The following is a 23,859-nucleotide window of genomic DNA, read 5'->3' as shown; positions in this document are numbered from 1 at the left end:
ACTTGCATATTAAAAGACAAAGACAAAATATTCATTGTAAAAAAACAGCAGAAACATGGACAATAAAAGAAAATCTTAGGAAGAAATAGAAACTGTTGATTTGAAAGTTTGTATTGGATGTTAGGATAAAAAATGAAACTCATACAGCTGTTTTGATTTTAGTGTAGATTTCTGGCAACAGCTTAGTTAATATAAAACTTTCCTATGCTGAACATCTAAAATGTATCCTTTTCAAAGTAGTGTATATTGGTGTGTATATATTTAATTTTAGAATGTTTCCTTTAATATCTATATAATAACTTATTCATCTAAACTAGATTTCACTTGACTAACATTTTCATCTTTGCCCATATAAACTTTGATTGAAATTTAAAATGTCTTCTAGTCTTTGTGGAAAAAAGCACTTTTCTGCAAGTCATGTAAGTTATTTACCTAAACTAAATAGAAATAATCTGTATAGCACATGCATTCATGATGGTTATAGTAAATAAAGACAACTATACAACCATACCCCTGAAAAGAGGAAAAATATGATCAGTCATCATTAGCTTTTGTATAAGAACCATAAAATAGCAAAGTGTTTGTGGCTTTCAGATTTTCCTAAATTCGAATTTACTTGCTATTTCATGCCTGCTTAACTGTTAATGTTGCCAGGCACAAATAAATTTTACATGTTGAAACACTGGCTGATTTTTTTCACTAAATTGCTGATGTGAGGAAGATGTAAACTGCAGTCTGCAACACAGGAATATATTATGTTTCTCACTTGCAAATTCTCTTATATACACCTCCTTTAAAATTCAAAATAACTATATATTCAGTCCTCATATGCTTCCACAAGACACTTTTAGGCACTGGGACTTGGATATGAAATGATGTTATTCTGATTGTGGCAATGATAACTGTCTTCTCTAATATACAGGCTGGAAGGGACTCATAGTTTGAATGTTTAACTTACATGTTTCCATAAAGTCTGAAAGTGGTTTGCTAGTAATTTGATGAATGACTGATATTTTCATATTGTGTTATAATATATATTTGTGCAGACAACACATATAATAATAAATTTACCACAATTTAGGGTGCATGCTTTAGAGTAATCAACCATTTTTCATAAGCTATATATACCTAGTCTATTTCTAATTTAAGACAGTTTCCCATTGTTAAGTTTTATGAGAAAGAGATGATAAATGTAAATTATTTATGTCTGATCCCATCAATTTCAAAAATTAATTTACCATTTCTCAGTAGATTTTTAAACTATTATTAATTATTCAATTTCATTACTTTGAAAATAGTTTAAATGATGAAAATGAGTCCTGTAGATCTAAACTGCTTACTGAATTTTCATTCAATTTTCAAAATAACACTTTGTGGAAGAGTCAATCAGAGTGAAACAAAAATTAAGTAATACAATTTCATGGCTGAAGTGTGTGAAACAGAGATAGCATTCCAACCAGTATTGGAATTATGCTAGAATGACAAAAAATTTCATTTCAAAGCTGAATTAGGGCTCAGAATGATTTTGAAAGAACAGAAATTTCTTGATAAACTAGTTGATCCTCCTCATTAATTATAATTTCTGTAAAGTCATTAAAGCTTACTTCCTCTGACTAAATATTTGATTACTTCTTATGGCATAAGGGCTTTTTTTTTCTTTGTAATATTGGCAGTCCTTCAAAGAAGTAGTAATTGTTTCTTAATTGTTCTACCTAGAAAAGTAGGAAAAATTTAAGTGGAAAAGAAACTGATTCAGGGCTGGGGTTGTAGCTCAGTGGTAGAGTGCTCTCCTAGCATGTGCAAGGTCCTGGGTTCGATCCTCAACACCACACAAAAATAAATAAAATAAAGGTATTGTGTCCAACTACATCTAAAAAATAATAATTAAAAAACAAACTAAGAAAGGGGGGGATCTGGGGTTGTGGTTCAGTGGTAGAGCACTCGCCTAGCATGCATGAGGCCCTGGGTTTGATCCTTAACACCACATAAATGTATAATAATGATATTGTGTCCACCTAAAATTTAAGAATAAATATTTTAAAAACCTCATTCTTAAGTAACTTGTATTCTTCAAAAATATTAGTAATGGCATAGTAAATGCTCTTTCAAATGAAATTCTGATTCCTCAGTATAATTCATATTGAAGAACACTTACAGTGACTTTGTTATTGTATGTGTACTATGAGGGAAAGGAGTCATGTGTACAATTAATCGTGCATTTGTGTGGACAAAACCAGTCCTAGCTGGGCTGAGATACCCCATAGCCACTCTCCTTCTTTATTATGAATATTGAAACAGCCATTGAATGACTATAAATACATTAACATATTAACACAACCATTCCACAATTTGACAAAACGATTCCACTGCAAGGATGATTTCAGAAAGATGGTGGAATAGGACACTCCAGTGTTCATCCTCCAGAGAAACATTAATTTAAACAAATAGCTACCATTAAAAATACCTTCACAAGTTCTAAATAAATGAGGCAAAAGATTTCAGAATATGAGTATAGCACAGAAATAGAAAGTGCTGCTTTAAAAGTGTAGAAAAGACAGTTTTACATTACTCATGTCACTTTTCCACCAGTTCCAAGCACAAAGTATGGAGAGAAATATTCTTAGAAGTGGAGAGGGAGTGTGAATATCAAACTTTGCCTCAGATATCATCACCAGCTTTATCTTGTCCAAGTAAAATCTAGTACAGGGAAGACCCCCATTACCCTAAACTCCAGGTTAGTACCTACAGACTGAGTTTCCAGGCTCAACCTGGTGCAAGGATGGGTCTCAAAACCTTAGGCTACAGGACTCTCTGATGAACTGTATCTTCAAAGCTACCCCAATGCTGGGCCAAATATGGATGCCCCAGGCTCCAGTCCATACCCAACACCGGACAGTACCTAGCAGCTCCACACTTTTGGCTCAACTCAGCACCAACCCAATTCCTATACAATCAGACTTCAGGACATACATGATCCTAGTTATCAGACTAGTCCCTGCAGATTCAACCTCTAGGTCTGCCCTTAGAGATACAGGAATTAGGTCTACACAGGCCCATGGGGAAATAGTCTTAGGTCTTCCCTATCACCAGCTTGGTATTCCTTGCTTAAAACACCAAATAGGCACTTGGGAATCACAGGGTTACGCACTACAGAACTGAACCTTAAAAACTTTCAGGCCAGCCTCAGAAGCTGGATTCTCCAGATCTAGATCTGTCCCAGTAAATTTTATTTCCGGAGGGCTCTCATGAACCTTGACTTCAGAACCATGCCGTATACCCTGGTCATGTGGTGTTCTCTGAGGTCTCAGGACCCATGCCAGTCCATGGGGCTTTATCCTCTAAACCAGCACCTGTGCACTCATCCTACAAACCAACATCAGTGGACACAGGCTATATACTGGTCTCCATAGCCTCAAACCTCAAAGAACTAGGAGACCAGAGCTGCTCCAGCAAACTCAAGTAAGATCAGACCCACAATAGACCCCAGTACCAGACTAACATATATAAACAGAAAATTATATGTACATATCAAACCACAAAAATTATGCATAAATACATATATTCATGTTTATAAATATATAGAGAGAAAAATTCTCAGTTTAAAATACACAGAATGAAAGTAAAAATATATTATACAACATAAGTAGCAGAATTGAGCAATTAGGGGAAATGTGTGATCTCAAAGACTGGGTGAAAAAAAAACAATGAAAACAATGGAAAGAATGAAGAATGTTGTTGGAATTTAGAGATTGGCACCAAAGAGGGAATATTAGCCAAAGAATTTTGTGAAGGACTGGAAAAAGAGCAGTAGAAAATATTTTTAAATAAATAATAACAAAAATATTACAAATCTGAAGAAAGATATAAATATCCAGGTAAAGGAAGGTCAAGAGTCTCCAATGAGATTCAATCTCAACAACCTACAACCACACAAATTATAATCTGTCAAAATAAGACTGAAAAAGGATCCTAACAGCAGAGGAAAAAGAAGCGAAAACTACATAAGATAGTTTGAATAAGGTAAGCAATGAATTTCTTTCAGGCCTAGAGAGTGGAGTGAATTTTTTAGGATGTTGAAGAAAACAAACAATAACAAGAAATCAATAATGTTGTGCCCAGCACTGCTGTCATTTGTAATAGAAGAAAAACTAAACATTTTCCTAGAAAAACAAAGCCCTAAGAGAGTATCTTATAGGAATGCTAATGAGAGTTCTCTAAACTGAAAAAAGGGATGCTAATTAGTAAAGAAAAATATGAGAATATATAATATTGATAAAATTAAGTACTGTAAAAGTAAGCACAAACTCAGAATACACTAATACCATCATGTTCAGGCGTTAATCACTTATAAATTTAGTAGGAAGGTAAAAGGCACAGTAAAATATAATAACTATAATGTACATAAAATATATAATTACAAATATAATTATAAAAATAGGTTAAGAAATATACAAAATAGATATAAATTATGACATCAAAAGTATCACAGGTGATGGCATGAAAGTATAAAGGTTTCTTATGGAACCAAAGTTAAGTCATCATTATCTAAAGATATCCTATTATTAGTATAATCTGTACTTTTTAAAACTCAAAAGTAACCGCAAAGCAAAACTTTTATAGTAAATATAAAGCATATAAAGTTAGAAATCAAAGAATATTATTATAGAAAATTATTAAATCAAAAAGATGGGAGAACAGGAAAAAAGGAACAAATCTGGTTCCTGAACACAGAGTTGTCATTGTTTTTTATCATCATCTTATAGATTAAGCCACCCACTTAAAATAACATTTCTGAAACTTTCCTAACCATATTTCCACTTTCACATCTGGAATTGATGTTTTTTCTTAACATGTTCTTATTCCAGATGTTTGCATTAAACACTCATTTGGTTCTTGCACAGATCTGCTAAAATGTTATTTGTTCTATGATTACTTTCCTTATCATTCTTCTAAAAGAGAAATACTTTTTGTTCTTTGTCTTTTCTTTTATCTTTTCTTACAATAAAAAGATGTGAATATTTATTCAGGAAGAAAACAATGATAGAAGATATTTGAGTGTTCAAGTTTCAAAACCATATTAAAAATAAAAGAGATAGTGCTAAAGAAGGGATGAGGAAAAGTGATTATTGTACTGTGGTATTGTAAGAAATACATATTTAGTCTTTGGCCCTAGCTCCTTGCAGAGCTTCTAAAATCCTTGGTATCTCCAGAGTGATGAGTGTCTTGTAGTAAGCAACACATATGACTGGTGGCTGGGAGTCCCTAGAAAGCTTCAAGATGGGGGCTGATCTCTGGAAAGACCAAGACATGATTAGAGGATCAAAACTTTCAACCCCACTCCCCAAGCGCTAAGGAGCTGTGAGGGGGCTAAAGATTGAATCAATCACCCATGGCCGATGACTTGATCAAGTGTATGTGTATATATATATATATATATATATATATATATATATATATATATACCTCCATAAAAAACCCTACAGAGATCAGAGAGCTTCTGGTCTAATAAACACCTCAAAGTACTGCATCAACCACAGAAATCATTGAAGCTCCACAACCCATCGTTTTCCAGAGTCCTGTGAACCATCCTAGCAAATTATTAAACCTGAAGACAAGGTCTAGGTAACCCATGAATTTCAACTATACAGGTGACATGGATTTGGACTAGCATCTGAAGAAGGGACAGTCTTGCAGAATGAGCCTTTGACCTGTAAGGTCTGATGCTAACTCTGGATACAGTTAGTATCAAAACCGAATTGAACTGTAGGACACACAGGTGATGCCCAAAGAGTTATATTAATTAGTGTGAGGAAGAATTTATTTGTATTTGATGTCTGAAGTTTTGGAAGTAGAAATGAATCCTACTAGTACTGATGTTAGTCTCTATCTGGTTTAAATAATTGCCCAATTTGGCAGAAAGTAACCATTTCTGGGTACTAAAAGCCTAATTATTATCTTAATATACATGTCATTTTGCTTCAAAATGCCAGGTTCTGTTGCCACAAAGACTATGTAATGAATCACAAAACACTTTGGGGGAGTTCAGGAGGGAAGTCTAATTCTTGAGGCAGAAAATCACAATTTTATTAAAAATCACAGATTCACTTAAAGGATTATACCAGAGATATGCTTTTAAACATTTTTTGTCCTTTTTAAAATTTATTCTAATGAGTTATACATGGCAGTAGAAAACATTAATGTACTTTGATATATCATACATAAATGGATGTAAGGGTTCTGACTGTGGGAATATTCAGAACAGTGTTTCTCTGGTGAGCAGACTCCTGTAGAAAAATAGACACCCTGTTTCCCACTGCTGGAACACTCTGCAGTTTTTCCCAGGAACTCTTAAAATAACCATGTATGCTTAGCTGGATCACATATCTAATCATAAGCAAAACATCTTACATTGTGACCTAATGAAACCTATTGATATAAATAAAGCCAGCAGCTCAGATTAGCAGTCATTTTGCTATTTAACCATTTTTCCTCTGCACCTTGCCTCTGTCTCCTTTTGAGTTTTTTACACACTGAGTATAATTTCTCATTTTTCTGCTTGTACATTTTGTATCACATCAGTTATGTAGTCATACATGTACATAAGGTAATGTTTGTTTCATTTTACTATTCTTACTATACTCCTCTCCCCACTTCACTCCTCTCTACTTAATCTAAAGTAAGTCTATTCTTGCCTAGCCTCCCTCTTTATTGTGAATTGGCATTCACATATCAGAGAGAACATTTGGCTTTTCGTTTCTTGGGATTGGCTTATTTCGCTTAGCATGATATTCTCCAGCTCCATCCATTTACCATTTAATGCCATAATTTCATTGTTCTTTAAAGCTGAGTAATATATTATGTGTGTGTGTGTATCATTTTCTTTATCCATTCATCTGTTGAAGGGCACCTAGGTTGGTTCCATAGTTTTGCTCTTGTGAGTTGAGCTGCTATAAATATTGATGTGGCTGCGTCACAGGAATATACTGATTTTAAGTCCTTTGGGTGTAAACTGAGGAATGGGATAGCTAGGTCAAATGGTGGTTACATTTCAATTTTAACCTTTTTTTTTTTTTAAGATTCCACATAAAGGCAAACTCCTCTGACCATGATCAAAGTGAAAGCAGAGAGTGAATTCTGGAAGGGCTGTACATTGAATATAATATGCCTATGGACAACTCTGATGAGCTCAATTAAGTACAACCCAACATCAAGGAAGAAGCATACCTAAATGTTCACATTTCTGAGAAATGGAGCAAGAAGTCCCCTCGACCCTTGGAGGCATCTGTTTAATTTTTTTCCCTTTGATCACTTGAGTCCTAACCTGTGACCAGTACTTGTTGAACTCTCTGATCAATTTAAACCAGTAATTACTGCAACTCAGGAATGGATGGGAATACCAAATTAGACTTTTTATTGGTTCTTTTAGTTATACATAATAGTAGAATTTATTTTGATATAATTATACAAGAATGTAATATATCTTATTTTAGTTAAGACCCCATTCTTGTAGATGCACATGAGAGTGGGATTCACTGTGATGTTTTCATACATGTACATAGGAAAATTATGTCAGATTTATTTGAATTAGACTTTTACTCTCATGTTTAGACAAATTATTTTAAGAAGATGCTCAAATTTGAAACTGTCCTGCAGTACCAAGGTTGAAAGGGGGTCTCATCCTTCAAGGAAAATAAGAAAAATCATATTAGATTTTCAACTCTGAATGCCAGCTGATGTGTCTTACAGTTCTAGTTCACACATATAAAATACCATAAATAACATTCCCAAAATTAGAATTGCATAGAAACAGACCTTCTAGAGTCACACTATGAAATATGAGTGACAGTAATCAAGGGTACTTCTTTCACTATAGGAGTCTCTTAAATGACATCTGGTGTGGTCACACACACCTCTAATCTTACCTCCTTGAAAGTTAGGAATCCTGACAACACTTTCAAGGTCAGCCTGGGCAATTTAGGCAGCCCCTGTCTCAAAATAAATTTTAAAAAACTCTGGGGATGTAGCTCAGTGGTAGAGCTCTTTCTGAGCAAGAACCCTTGTTTCAAATTTTAGTACTGGAAAAACAAAACAAAACCTCTTAATTTCTAGGCAGCATCCATTTTCTCTGAAAGGTAGAAGATAGGCATGTAAGGATGTAATGTGTATCTGTTGCTTTCTTAGCTGCAGCAGTGGTCTAGGGTAAGATAGAGTTGTTTCTCTGAGTAAATTGTCTCATGTTGATACTAGATTAACTTCTTTCAAAAATAGAGACTGAGATAATGAGCTTAAGTATTTTAACCATGTGAGTTTAAGTGGTTTATTTGGAATCTCAGGAAATATTGGTAAGAGAATGTAAAGTGAGCTAGAGTAGGAAGCAGATAAAGACCTGTGATTCCATCTCTGTGCAGAGCTTGAAAATCACCATTCCTATGTTAACACAAAGAATTCTAAAATACTTTTTTAAAATTTGAATGACCATAGAACAGAGACCATAAGGTATAACTCTACTTCAAACACTGGAGAAAAAATCACAATCAAAGAAATATAGAAAATAAGATCTAATTATTTGGATCAGTAGTGACTACAGCCAAGAAATGGTAGGGTCTCTTGAATGTTAACTGAAAATTGCTGTAGGCAGACTGTGTAGGTGAGACAAATTCTTTAAAGCCATATCTTAGGGGAATGCCCAATATTTTGTGGCATTTATTTATTTATTTATATTAATAAATCCCACCATGTTCTCCTAATGGTGATCAAAGAAAGAGATTTTTGTGTCCTTGGCAGATGGATGTAAGATTAAGTGCTGTCAAATAAACCAGTAATAGGCTCTTATCTGATAGAAACCTCCTTCTAAATGATAGGGACTTCCACATATCCTTTCAAAGACCATATACCAGCCAGAAGAGAGGATTTATATCCATTGAGACCATGTAGGCTTTCTATCTCTCCTATGTTGGGATGAGGGGTGGGGGTGCAACACTGTCAACAGAGATCAGAGATTCAAGGACATAGATTGTGATTCTGCAGCTAAAAATTGAAGTAGGAGTCTGGGAAAACAATAAAAAGTTTTACTACATTAAAAGCAACAACTGTAAGAGTTCTGACACTGAGGCAAGATTAGTATTAATCTTGATCAAAAGGTTATAGAATTTCCCCCTGTCCTACACAACTTACAATCAAGCAACAGAGCTCTGGTATGTTTTATTAATGCATTATAGAATGTAAGAAATAGATGTGGGAAAACACAAAATTAAAAGGTGCTCAAAATCAAGAAAACAAAAGGGATTTAAAGCCTTCTGCAGTTCTAACTATAGAAGACTTTAAACACAATCCAAGAAGTAGCCAGATGAGCACAAATGCTTACACTAAAGTCTGTCTTACCTCAGTTTCTATTGCCTAACATATGTCAAGACCTAATCAAAAACCATGATAAATGTTAAAAAAAAATAAGAGTCTAAAGAGAAAAATCATGTGTCAAGCTTTGATAATCCAAAGATATTGGGATTCAGAGAGTGAATTTAATGTGCTAAGGTCTTTAAAGGAAAAAGAATAGAGTAACTTGCAAGAATAGAAGGACTATGTAAACAGAGATAGAAACTCAAGAAAGAATAAAAAGAAAATGTTAGAAATTGAAGCAACTGCACTGAAATAAAAAATGGACTCTTCAGTAAACATATTATGACTGAGGAGTGATCAGTGAACTAAAGTGTGTCAATAGATTCTTATCAAACTGAAATGTAATAAGGAAGTAGAGAAGGAAGCAAGCAAGCAATAAAACCAGCAGAAGAAATCATCCAGAAACTATGGGATAATATCAAAATCTGCAAATTTGATAGTATGCATTTATAATATCAAAACCAGAAGAGAGAGAGAAAATGGAATAGAACAAATATGAAATAATTATGGGTGAGAACTTATGAAAATTAGTAACAGACACCAAACCACAAATCCAGGAATCTCAGAGGAAACCTTAAAAGATAAATAACAATACAACACCAGGAATGGAAAACACATAGCACATCATATTCAAATTGCTAAAACCCAAAGAGAAAATCACAAATGTATATTTTAAAAAATAAAAATAAAAAAGAAGTAAAACCTTACTGAGGAGAAACAAGGATAAGAATTATAAAAATATACTTCTCATTAAAAATCATGACAGAAAGAAGACAGTGGAATGAAATATTCAAAGGATTGAAAGAAAAAGCAACAACCTATAATTCTATATCCAGTAGAAGTATTCTTCAAAATTGAAGCAGAAATAGACTTTTCCCACAGCAACAAAATTCCTGAAATACATTTCCAATAAATCTGCCCTTCAAGAAATGGAGAGAGAGAGAAAAAAAATCTTTATTGAGGAAATTAGATTCACAAAGTTTTTGAAATTAAATAAGTGAAACTAAAGTGACTCATTTTATTTTAAAAACTTTTAATTTATCCAAGAGAATAATTTTTTTGTAAACAACAATTTTAACAATTAAGTAGGTGGTTATAGCATATGAAAAAGTGAAATGAATCACAGCATGTAATAAGTGACTGGAGGAAAAATCAATAATACTTTCTTATAGGGAAGTGCATTATATGTATTTATAGTATTATGAGAAGTTAGATTTAAATTAATGAAATTTACAATGTAAATTCAACACTAGCCATTAAGTTGTATTAAGAAGTATAATTGATAAACTAAGAGATAAAATTAAATCATTAATTGCTCAAAGAAAACAGAAAAAAATCAGAAAAAGTTGGGAATGGGGAGAGAAACAGCAACCATAATAAATAGAAAGCATTACAAACAGCAGATATTACTCCAACATTTCAATAATTGCATTTAAAAATGAATGTTCTAATTATACTGATTAAAAGACAAAGGTGGTTAAAGTAGATGAAAAAGCCAATGTAACTACCTGTTATCCACAAGAAACCACCTTAAATGTTAAGAAAACAGATAGGTTGAAGGTAAAAAGGATGGAAGCCAATAAGATTGTGTTATCAAGGAAATTACTACAAAGGGCAAATGGAGCTTTCCCCTCAGGAAGCTCTGGAACCTAGCAGAGGACATAAACCTTGTGCTTTTCAATCTACAGAGTAAGGCAGCTATGCTCTACATCCAACAAACTCCTTAAACATTACTTGATCAATGTCCATAGGGCATTAGCATTTCAGCACTTGGAATTTTTTGTGTTCCAGGAGGATGAAGTGATCCTTGGTGCCTGGAATAAGGCAAATAATTCCAGTTGAGGGAATCACAAGATTCTTTTCAAATAATGACTTATTCATTGAAAATTGAGAAAGTATCAGAAGATGAAAGAAGGGTATAGTGGATTTTATATTCCAGAAAAATGAATAGTATGTGTAGAACCATGAAATATTAGAGTTTTGAAAAGTTACAAGGCATTTGATGTGGTTAGTAGACTTGGTGCATATTCTAGAGCATGGTGAAGGACTGCTATTGGTGACAATGATAGCAGAGGCCAAGTCAGACCCTGGAGGTGTTCATATCTATGCTATGAAGTATGATAAGTATAATCAAAGCTGATAAGAAAACTCTAAAGAATTTTGAGTAAGAAAGGAACAGATTGGCATTTTAGGCAAAAAAAAAAAATAAAAAAAAATATATATATATATATATATATATATATATATATATATATATATATATATATATATATATATAACTGCAGAGTAGAAAATGAAACAAGAGTTAAGACTGGAAGCAAAGAGACTAGTAAGGACAATATTTTCCAGGTGCCAAAAAATAAAATACTTAATGGAAAGAGGATCAATCAGGACAAAGATCATGGAAAGGTACTGGGGATCTGAGAGACAACATGACATGAGAGTGTGACTGATAAAATAAAGGTTTCAGAGGAGAACAGCTCCAGTTGATTGATGGGGACAATTTCTTTCACAATGAAGAGTGATTGGGAGGTGAGATAGTAGATGTGCTATCTAAAGTATCTACCTTTAAAAGCGAATGAAAAATATGAGATTGTAGCAACTCATTTCTGGGGGGACCACCCTACTGAATTCATAAAATCAATCTATAAGTTTTATTCTTTATCAAGATTTAAACTTTCCAGTATTTAGATATGAGCTATTTAATCTTTTCTAACCCTTACTCATATCGTTTCATTCAATTATAATGTTTATAAGCTATTTATTGCTTTTTGAAATTATTAAATTATTAGATATTTTAGGATAGCTAAGATAGTTTTAAAAGTCTGGAACTGTTACTTAATTACCATATTTAAAAAAAAGTTTAGGGCTGGGGTTGTAGTTAAGTGGTAGAGAACTTGCCTAGCACATATGAGGCCTTGAGTTTGATCCCCAGCACAACAATAACAACAAAATGCTTAAAAGACATAACAAATATTTCTTAAAACTCTAAGTACCCTGAAACTTGTTATACCTATTCAATAAAGATATTTTCTCTCTCAAGAAGGATCTAGCTAGTCTTACTTTGATCCTTGGTCTGGACTCATCCATGACTCATTTCAGCAAGGATTACTTGCAGGTCAACATTGTATGATGGATACTTTTGAATTGGATGAGAAATTTGTATATTTTCCAATACTGCCTTTTGGGAAGGGAAAATCTACAAAGTTTTATATATTTGTCAAATTATATGTTAATCTAAAAGATAGTTATGTGAAAATGGAGCAGAAAGCAGCTGAACAAAACATCAAATGCAGATATACAGCAATTGTCTATCATGAAAATAAAAAGATGGATTCCAAATTAATTTGAGACTAGTTCTACTGCTTCCTAGAACCATAAATTTTCTTTTCTCCCCATTTCCTGTCTATGAAGTGAAACTGTCTTGCTGAGAATAAAATAAGATAAAATAATAGTCCTCAAAACTTTTAGCTTTATGGATTTTTAGAAAATATATTATCAAAAAACAAACATGACACTGTCGGTGTCATATCACAGAGGTTTCCCAGATGCCTTATAAAGATCATCAAGCAACCACAGCTCCCATTATAAGAGGAACAATATATGGAAACCTGCTGTCCCTCCCATTAACGCCTGCAGGCTCTGTCCCTGTGGTTAATTCTGCTTTGTCTTGAACTCCAAATGGGAGTGACAGTCTGTGCATCTGATACATTGTTAGCTCAGCAGGGAAAGCCCATTTGAAAATAACCATATATTTCAGATATCCAAAAGAAAAGGGATATTTTGGAAAGGGAAACATTTGAACTCAAAAAACTTGCAACTAAGATTTGAGTAGAGAAGACTCAGTGAGGAGAAGGACATTAACATTCATTGATTGCTATAAATGACAAATACACTTCAACTATCTCAGCTCTGAAAATGTGAACCCTTGGGTGAATATTTTTAGCTCTGTACAACACTTGATGAAAACAAGAAAAGAAGGAGGAGGATAATTTGCTCAAAAACTTATACTATGTTACGGTGGACTATGACCTAAGCTGACAATTGCTGACCCACTCACTAACCCTCTTCCCATGCCTGACATTGTTTCTCCATTGAGAAAATCAATATTGGCCAAAAAGATTAGCAAAGATAGGGGAAAATATTTACAAATATATAACATATATATAAACATATATATACACACATACATAACATAAATATCATAGATTTTAAAGGAAACTAAAATTTTAAGAAAAATTTACTTTGGTAAATGCAAATTTAGTTAAAATTTAAATGTTTGAAATATAAAACACTTAATCCTGTCTTAAATGAGTTGCAACTGGTCAGACAGTAAATTTTAGAAAAACGACATTTTAATAACACTTATATAAAATTAAGTTATCTATATAGTACAATAAAACTACTAAGCCTGATAAATATGTAAGGCATGCAGTTTTTCCTAGATTTATCAAGTTGTTAAAATAAACGAGGCTGTATAAACAATGTGATCCTGCAATCTGTACACGTGGAAAAATAAGAATTCATACCCCATTTGAATCAAATGTATGATATATGAATGTCAAGATCATTGTAATGTTTTGAGCAACTAAAAAAATTCATTCATGAATATAAGGATCATAAATTATATAATATCAATTAGATAATAGAAACACGATAGGGGTAGAAGACATTTATAAAATTTAGCTGTAATTAAACACTAATCAAAATGTACTAAGGAAACAACATTTTAAACTATGGAATTAGGATTCTGTTTAATAAGGATATTTACTGAGAACAGACACTGAAAACCTCTGTGGTGAAAGCAGATATTTTCCCACTATTCCTTTCCCTAGTGTTGCTGGAATGAACGAGGCTGAGGAAAAGGCAGGAATGAATTACTCTTCCTCAAGAAGAAGAGAGTCATTACATTTCTATGGCTTGAGTAAAGAAAACAGGAATAAATTAAAAAAAAAAAAAAGCTTGGAAGAAAGGGCAGAAATTCTACTGAGATGATTATGACAGGATTCCTAGGAATACCATGTACAGAAAGAGACTCATCGAGCTAAAGATAACTGAAAACCTTCATAAATGGAAATTCTCATATTGAATTTTCAATTGTTCACTTGTGGCACTGGAATGCAACTTCTCTTAATTTATGCCAGGTCACAGTAAAATTCAGCTAGAGACATACGGTCAAAAATTATTGTATTTCCAGGAAAATAAAAACAAGAGTGGACAACTATGGCGTAAGTGTGAATAGATGTAAGGTCAGAAACAAGAACTATTGCATAGAAAGCACATAATTAATAATTCAGAAGACTAGAAGCTGAAAAAGAGATTGCTGAAAATAACAAATTCCTTCTTTTTCTGAGATATGTTTGCATGTGTGTGTGCATGTTATGAGGGGGATTTCTTTACAGGGTTTCCTGTTGTTATGAAAATAACAGGTCAATAAAGATTTTTGTTGGGTTTTCTGAAAGTAAGAATTATTCCAAGATATTGGGGGACTTGCCAAATAACCAGCATTTGGTACATGAACTATAGATAATGTTTCTGTTTTAGAATATCACTTTCAATTCAGCTTTCAATATGCTATTTTCAGAATTATTGGTCATGAAAAGTTGGAGTTTCACCTAATTTATCAGAGAAGCACAGAAAAGTACTTGAAACTCGAGTCTCATTGACTTAATAATCACAGAATCTATTTTTAACTCATAGGTTAGGCAAATAAGTTTCAATAGATTGATAAAGTCCATGCAATTACTACAAAATTGTCATCAGGGTGGATTAGCAACTGTGAAAGCAACTGAGCTATGCATTCAGGGGACTCCTAAATCCCAGCTTAAAAGGTTGGGTATGGTTCCTCAACTCGATATTTTTTTCATTTAAAATTTCAATCAGACCATTTTCTAAAAACAAACAAAAAAACCCTGATAAGTAATAATTATTTAAAATTGGAAAAAAATCTCAATTTTTACAACTGTCACTGCATAAAATTTTCAACCAATTGGATGCTTTTCCTGGAGAATATTACTTATTTATATGAAGTGCCCTAGGTTAGAACAAGTATTATTCAATAATATAATGGATTCATTGCACAGAGCATTACATGCATGCACATTTTTAACTATATATTCGATTCTGGTCACTAGTTTTTTGTCCTTTAGTCTGCAAAATTATTCTATGCTATAATCTTTTTTGAAAGATAGGTTAAACTATTTTTAGATTCTGTTCTGTGAATCAGTAGAAGTCAGCAGTGAGGTAGGCTATTAATAAGGAAATATAATTTTTTGGTTATGGATTTATATTTTACTTTAGGAAATACATTTTAAATTAAAAATAGTTTTTCAAATTTTGAAAATGTATAATGTGTAATATAGCAAATTTCATTTTAAATTTGTATTCAGAATCTTAAATTGCATATGAATCACTAAAAACTTCATTTTTAAAAAATGCCATTATATCTTTGTACAATGCAATATTGTGCAGCTATAAAAATGATAAAGTACTTTTATTTATTTGGATGTATAGATGTAGTATGACTTTATTTACTTAAATTATTTGCATGTATCTATGTATGCATGCAATTTGTTTCTAGGGCTATATTTGTGCCTTAGAGTTGTAACAATTTAGATTAGGCTTATTTTTTTTCTGTCTTTTAGAATACTTCTTATTCAGTGAATACATGTAGCAACAATATGAGAAAGCTAGATTGAATAATATAACAAAGATGGTATGGACTTCAGTGATCAAAGCTCTGACCACTGGAAAATGTATCATGTGACCATCATATATCCTTTAAATTGACTCACATTGCTAGGCAAAGGAGTCAACTTCCTTCTCCTCAAACAGGAAAAAAAAAAAAAAAACTATAAAAACAATGTTATCTATAAAATCAATTTATATGAAATATTTTATATCTGCATTTTAAGAACAAATCATGTATTTGCCTAGTCAACAACTTCTCTCTAATAATGCTTTATTATTATTTGTATTAGTTGCTCAAGACAATACAATGATCTTGACATATCATACATTTGATTCAAATAGGGTATAAATTCTCATTTTTAAACGTGTACAATGCTTTATTATTTTAATATGAAAATGTTCCACAGCTTTTGTTACTTTTATGATACAGGTGTCTGTATTGTTCTCATTCATTCTCGGTAAACATTTTACCATAAGACATATGCAGAAAAAATCAAAATACTATAGGTTGCATTTAATAAGAATGATAATATGACTTTCTGAAAGAAAATTAATTAGCCAGAGAAGCTTCCTAGATACCTCTGTAGAAAACAAGTAATATTATTAATAATGAATATTTATATAGCACTTACTAATTGCCTGACTCATGTTTAAGAGCTTCACATCACATAATTCTCTTTATGAATGGCTTTATGACATTGGTCTTATTTTTATAACAAATGAAGCACATGGAGTTTAAATAATTTGCCCAAGATCAAACAGCTCTTTGGTGGCAGAATCTGGATTTGAACACCAGCAGTCTGATTTCAAGGCTGTGATTAAAACTGACAATAATGAATGGATTACAATAATAAAAATCAACACAAACCATGATTGCCTGTAACACTGTACTCTATAATTCAATATGGGATCACAAGAACAATAATAAAAAAAATGTATCATACCTGCTAATTTAATAGCCCATGATCCTTGCAAATACCTCCATGAAATATCAGATATGTACTCATGTGTGATCTCTCATTTTGGGGGCTACCAATCCCTGCCTCCAGAAATGTTTGCTGCCAGGGCGTCTTTGTCCACTGAGATCTGTGACCAGTTTTCTCCTTCTGTGTCTCCTGGGGCAGTTCCCAAGGTCCTTGGTGATCATACTAAGGCAAACATCTCTTGTCATGACCAAAGTGAACATGAAGGCCTCCACTAGTTGTGGAATAGAGCAGAGCCAGGGATTCTGGCAACTCCTAAGTGCAGGAATGGTTTTACATTTTCTGAAATATTCTCAGACTTTATATGCAGGATTTTCCCATGAAGAAATCACATTCAAATCAAATAGGCACTTGTAAGTAAAAATTTCATAAAAATCACAAAAAAAATAATTTTGACCTTTCAGACTTACAGATTACAGTATTGTTAATCTTTCCATAAAAACTTACTATAAAGTCTCTTTCCTTCTCACTCTCCCACTTCATCTCTCTGTCTTTAGGAACAAATCGCTACTAGCATTATACCTTTTATTGCATCGGTATGTGCCACAACTGATTTTTATTTTCACTTTTTAAAAATCAAGATATTAAAAACCAGATAAGGAGACATAAAATCAATGTCTGAAAAACACACATGAAAATTTCATTCAACAAGAAACTTGAGGTAAATAATTTATCTAAAAGAAAAGCTGTTCTAATATTTAATGTAACCATAAAAAATTAAAATATATCAAATTGAGGACAGAGATTATGACATAGTTTGGGAATAAAATTATCCAGAAAAGAGATGTCTAACTTGTTCTGAGGTTAACCTACTGTTTACCAAGTAATCTATTAAGATTCTAGGTTTACCAAGAGGCAATAAAGAGTGTCCCTTGCATACAGGAACATAGGAGTAAGTGAGATAATAGCATAAATAGAGGTTGTCAACCCAGTGGCAAAGGCACCATGGTAAAGATTTCACAGGATTCAGTGAGACCTGTGGGGTCAAGAGGGGTTCTGGAGAAAGTGACAACAAAACTGAACTGTGAAGAATCAGTAGTAATTACCCAAGAAAAATGATGTTGAATAGGTTTTCTGCAAGTAAATAAGCCATGTACATAGTTAAGGAGGCTTGAAAAATTTTGATGAGGTCAGCAAACAAAACCAGTTTGATTTTATTAGTGCTTAAAGTACTAGGGCAGGTATGCAGGAGAAGGGTAGAGAGATGGATAAAGATACAGTCACAATGTGAACAGCACACTGAGGGTTTTATAGTTATTCAGGTTATTGATTTCAATATAATAAAGAAGAGAGGTTAACAAGAAGAGACTGTTTTAGAGTCATTCACGCAACAGACAATGGAGGCACACACTTATAAAACCAGCAACTCTGGAGGTTGAGGCAGGAGGATCATAAGTTCTAGGTCAGCCTGTGTAAATTAGTGAAATCCTCAGCCACTTAGCAAGACTCTGTTTCAAAATAAAAAGTAAAAAGGGCTTGGGCTGTAGTTCAGTGATACAATAGAGCACCCCTGTGTTCAATTCCTAATAGCAAAAAAAAAAAAGAAAAGAAAAGAAATATGGCCATACTGCAAAACCTATAGAAAAAAATTCTTCTTTTTCATTGCAAAGATCAGTATTTATGTTGATTTTTAAGAGCACAATTCTATGATATATTAAGTTTAAATAATTTACAAAGGATAAGTTTATCAAAACTTACTTTGAGAGTTCTATTCAAAGTTTCATGGAACAAATGTTACAATTACCCATTTTAAACATATGGTCCCACTGCAGCTTAACGCTATTGTTTTTCTCTCTAAGGCACAGAGTCTCCATCCCAGTGAGCTGATCCCAGTTGAATGGGTGCACAAACAGGGGCCTCAGGTTTGTGAACATGGACATGGTTCATTCCTAGGTGCCTGTCTCTGTTTAGGAAGCTTCTTATTTTTAGTAACAAGCATTCAGTGGAGTTCAGACTCTGCCATGCTGTCACTCATTGTTCCTCCTTGGCCTCTAGTATTGTTTGGTTGTGAAATGTCCCCCCAAGGCCCAGATGTTAAATTCTTACTCCTCAGCTTGGTATCATTGAGAGGTGTTGGAAACTTTGAAGAGGTTGGGCCTTGTGTCAGAGTTTAGGTAACTGGGGACATACTCTCAAGAGGATTGTGGCACTCAAGCCACTTTTTCTGTTACTTTCACATTCTGGCCATGAGGTGAGTGATTTGTCCTGCCGCACACTCCTGCCATGGTATGCTATCTTACCACAGGCCCAAAAGCAAAGGGGCCAGCCCAACCTTGAATGAAAACCTCCAAAACTGTGAGCTAGAATAAAACTTTGTCTTCATAAGTTGTTTATCTCAAATGGTTGTTATAGTGGCAGAAAACTAACACAATCCCTTTCCCTCAAACATGTTTGTGGAACAACATAATTTTAAAGAGCAACTAAAATGTGCCAAGCACCATGCTAGGCATTTCTAATTTAATCCTTACAACAGCACTTTAACTACTTCTACTTTTAATTAATAGATCATAAAAGAAGACCCAGGCAGATAGAGTAATTCTTCCAAGTTTCAGAGATAATGAGTGGCAGACTTAGTATTTCAATCTGCCCAATAATTCTATTTCACTTTTATTTTCCAATTTAAAACTTTCTCAGTTTCCCACTGACTATAGCACCATCTTGACTTGTTTACAGACTCTTACACTATAAGATGACAATCATATGTATTATCACTTAATCATATAATTAAGTGCATCAGGCCCTCCCAATTTTAGTTTTCAAGCACTTCACAGACCTTCTGGAATCACTAACCCCCTTGTTCCCAGACTTATGATCTTTCAACTCCATGCTTCAATGATGCTATTTCCCTCACCAAATGCTCTTCACCCGTGTTAGTGTCTGCTAATACCCTAGGGTTCCACTTAATGTTTTCATTGTTTCATCTTTCTTTGACATTTCTGTGCCTTTTAAAGTTTAATTAATTAATTCTCTCTTATCTGAATTTTGTAGCTATCTCACTTGGTCTTCTTCTAACTTTGTTAGTTTGTTGAGGCAGAAGCAATTTAATTTTCATGTTACATTTCCAACACTACGACTATGACTGATTCACAGCAGATAGATGGTTGATTTGGGGTATTTAATTGGGATCTAAGTTAATAATCAGGGCTTCAAAACTGATATATGCAGGTTGATATTAGAATACAAAGGTGGAATATTTTGCATGGACTCTGAATATTGCCTAGTAGCTGTTGAAATAACTAATGATGAACACATAAATTAATTCAGAATGCATACTTTATAAGTACTGTCTTTCTTTTTCTTTTTCTTTTTTTTTTTTTTTTTGAGGGTGGGGTGGGGTGGGGTAGGTATTGGAATTTGAACCCAGGGCCTTATGCATACTAGGCAAATGTTCTACATCTGAGCTACTTCTTCAGCATAGTACTTTCTTTTAAAACACTATTTCTTCTTTTTGTGGACCAGAGAAATTCAATGCATGAGTCAGATGCTCTGTAAGTATCTGCTGAACAAATAAGACAAACTTGGTAGTAGTATTGCAAGGTTTGCACTTCCACATTTCACTCTCTTCTTTTATTGCTATTAATTAGAATTATGCAGATGTTGGAAGAAAAATGAAGTTTGCAGCTCAATTGAGAATCAGTAGGCTGTCCTAAGACTGCACAGGCAAGGGTGGAGGGCAAGACAAACAACAGAGGTTGTAGAATATGAAGCCTGTATCAAAGGAGCCAGTTGGTGATATTGCAGAGACTCAAAAATTGTATACCCTTGAGTGTTGGGGTGAGGTAATCATCTAATTAAGTGCATCAGGCCCTAATTTGGCTAACAAAATTGTATTATCAGACTATCATATTAGCTGTGTATGCTATAATTGCTTTGTCTTACAGACTTAAGGAATAGGAGAAAAACATGAGTCCAGTGCCTCCTTTATCTATATATCAAAGATATTGTAAGAACCCTTTCTTCAAGAAATAGCAATCTATCAGATTAAAAATTGGGGAATTTTTAATTTACAAATTAATTTAATTTAAATTTTTTTTTACTTGAAAATATGTAGCTATGCATAGAGGAACCATATAAATGCTTTTATATTTTAAATTAACATAATAAATATATGATAAATTAAACTCTTGGAATTACAAAGAAATTTCAGTTTGAAATACAGTGTAATTTTTCAAAATTTCACATTGTTTGCAACATCAGCAAAGCAACTTGCAAACTATAGTAAGATACCATTTATAATTTTAATTCAAACAACAGACTATCTCTGAATCAATCTTATAGTGCTTGCTGCAGGAAATTTATATCTTGTTAATATATACAAAGGAATATTTGAACAAATGGAAAAAGTAGATTATCAGTGCTCATTATTAGCAGCATAATAAAGCTGTCATTTTTATATAATTTGAATTATACATTCAATAGAATCTCAAAATCCTAAAGATCCTTTTTGATGAACTTAAAAATAACATTTCTATAACAATCACAAGTTAACATTTATATGGGAGATGTGAAGCAAGTCCTTAACAGTGGTATGAAAAGCTCTGCAGATCCTCTTTTTGGTCAAACAATCATATGGGTAAAGTGGTTTTTAAAATAAACAATCATTTAAAGTCTCTGGAAATTGTGCAAAGTGTATACAAGAATGGAGAAACATTTATCCTAGAAAGCCTGTTAAAATTAGTAAGGCCAGCAAGAGCAAAAGTGTGTGACATTTTAGCCATGAACTCCACCACAGCTCAGTGTGATACAATCTATTTCAGGGAGTATGGATGACAAGATGGCTCTTTTCTTTGCCCCTAGTGTCCAGTGTAGGGTGCAAGTTTTTCCCCAGGAACAAGCAGACCACTAGCATAGTCATCCACCAGTCCTGTGTTACAGAATTTCTATTCTGAACATGTATACACAAAATGAGACTCTCTTCTTCTTCTCAACTCCAATTCATAGGGGGCAACTCTCCTATAGGCAAGACAGGTCAATGATACTGGGCCCTACCCACCCTGCCCCTAGCTTACCAGTAGGGCAAAGATTCTATGCGGGTAGAAATGTACCAAGAAGGCCAGTGATTACTGCACCAGACCGTCACTCTGATCACAGAATAAGGATGTCATTCAAAGTGTATTATTCCAGAGCAGTAGCACAAAATTTCTGCACAGAGGGGGAGCCAAACTTTAAGAATAGATAATTTTCCCAAGGCAAAAAATGATTACTTTGAACAGAGTATGATGAAATCAAGTCTAAAGCCAATTTCTAAATAATGTTTTGGTAGTGATCATTAAGAGCTTAAGGCCAGTAGTTGCATTATAGCAACAATTTCAAATGGTAGACCAGATAATAGTTTAGCAGAGGGAATTCAGGAAAGAGCCTATCAAGAAAGACCCTCCTTGTGTCACAGCAAGTTTTCAAGGACTCAACTAAAAAGCTTCTCCTTTAAAAAGAAAAAAAACTTTAATCAGATCATATTGTAGCACTTTATATTCTAGGGCATTGTAGAAACCACAGAATAATCACCTATCTTTGGTTGAAATTAACAATGGTTGTAATAACAAAGACCTAGTACTGTAAATCTTAACAGGGAAATCATAGGAATATATGGTAAAGAAGGTAACTCCTCTGTCCTCTATGATTGTAAGGGACGTGTAGTAAAGTGTGCACATGTCCCAGGTTATGTCCTCTGAAAAGCAACTTCAGATATTATATACTGCTAATGAAAAAGACTTTATTGAATTAGACAAGCGAAGTCACTAAAACAAAGAACAAGAAAATCAAACAAATCCCAAGGTGAAGGAATAGGAACCAGAATCACTACCAATATATTATGTAAAATATCCATTTTTCAACATTTCAAGAAATTCCAAAAAACAGGAAAGCGTGACTCACTCAGAGTGAAAAATAAAAAGGCAATAGAATTTGTCTCTGGGTTCTAGCTATTGGACTTATAAGACAAAGCCAACAGATTATTACTGTGTTCAAAGAACGAAAGGACAGCATTATTAAACAATATAGACAAAAGTATGCTAGCAACATTTCCTGAAATGCGAAATATAAATTAAAAGGAAATCATAAAAATTGGAAATTTTAGAGTTTACCAGTATAAGTAACAAAGTTTAAATTCAGAAAATGACTCAAATGTAGATTTCAGAATCAGTGAATATAAAAACAGACACATATAGTATTCTATACTGCAAAAATAAAGAATGCAGTAAAACTGGCAGACATTGAGAGAAATGTGGGACATCATTAGTCTCACCAAAGTATGAGTTATTGAAGCAAGAGAAAAAAAAGGAAAGATGCTGCTAGACAAAGCATTCAAAGAAATAGTGGCATAAAAATCACCAATTTTAATGAAAAGCAATGTATGCATCTAAGAATCTGAACCAACTCCAATAAGAATAAAGCTAAGTGATTTCAATTTGGATATTATGTTCAAGAACCCACAAAAAAATTCTTGAAAGGAAATCCTAATAATTTAACATTTGGTTTCTCATCAGAAGCAGTAAAGATTTCAAAGTAAAATTATATTCAAAGTATGGAAACTTAAAAAATAACAACTTAAAATACCTTGCATCCAGGAATAATGTCAAAAGGAAAGGCAACATTACAGTATTGCCAAAAAATAAGAAACTGAGGATTTGTTCCTAGCATTGTTGACTCACTGGAAATACTACATTAAAACTCTTCAGGATGAAAACAAGTGATACTACACTACACAGTGGTTCAAATCCCCCACACATGCCATAGAGAAAAGCAAAACCAAGGTGATTATCCATAACACACAAGGCATTCAATTGCATAT

At 33.3% G+C, this 23,859-nt stretch overlaps 1 protein-coding gene across 1 annotated transcript in view; it reads right to left on the bottom strand.

Annotated features, from left to right (window-relative positions):
* The window catches only part of Znf804a (zinc finger protein 804A), a 304,351-nt gene that overhangs the window by 80,492 nt on the left and 200,000 nt on the right, over positions 1-23,859 (bottom strand). The gene's annotated exons all lie outside the window — the stretch shown is intronic.

The sequence above is a fragment of the Marmota monax genome, unplaced genomic scaffold (assembly GCF_021218885.2).
Source record: "Marmota monax isolate L192 unplaced genomic scaffold, Marmota_monax_Labrador192_F-V1.1 WCK01_AAM20220418_F8-fsc00007, whole genome shotgun sequence".
Lineage (NCBI taxonomy): Eukaryota > Metazoa > Chordata > Mammalia > Rodentia > Sciuridae > Marmota > Marmota monax.
Note: the sequence above shows the minus strand (reverse complement) of the source record. Positions and strands in the feature narration are given on the sequence as shown.